Here is a 462-nt window from a genome sequence, read left to right as displayed (position 1 = left end):
GCTGCATAAGGGGCCTAGCCACCGGACAGCTCTTTCAAAAGGAGGCATACAAATTAACTTTTGGGCCCCATTAACTATTCTTTCCCCCACCACTTAAAGGATCTCCTGACATACAAGGGACTTCAATCCCTCCCTCTGTACAGGGTTTTGTCCCTTCTCACCTCCTTCCTCGAAAACCCTGACATCACCTTTCTTCCGTGCGCCCCCCCTTAAATCCTGCCACTTTACTTCCCATACCTTGTCCTTCAGGTATAGGCACCCCTTCCCATGATGGCCTGGAGGCCCTAGAAAATTTCCTGCCCTGTCACTCCTCTATTTCAGAAGGACCTCTCTCTCATCCCGATTACATGTGGTTTACGGATGGTAGTTCTTTCAGACAGGACTCTGCCCATTATGCAGGCTATGCCATAACCTCTCTCACTGAAATCATAGAAGCCAAACCCCTACCCCCAGGCACTACCA

The sequence above is a fragment of the Galeopterus variegatus genome, unplaced genomic scaffold (assembly GCF_000696425.1).
Source record: "Galeopterus variegatus unplaced genomic scaffold, G_variegatus-3.0.2 Scaffold2494, whole genome shotgun sequence".
Classification (NCBI taxonomy): domain Eukaryota; kingdom Metazoa; phylum Chordata; class Mammalia; order Dermoptera; family Cynocephalidae; genus Galeopterus; species Galeopterus variegatus.
The sequence above is the reverse complement of the archived record's forward strand: the minus strand, read 5'-3'. Positions refer to the sequence as shown.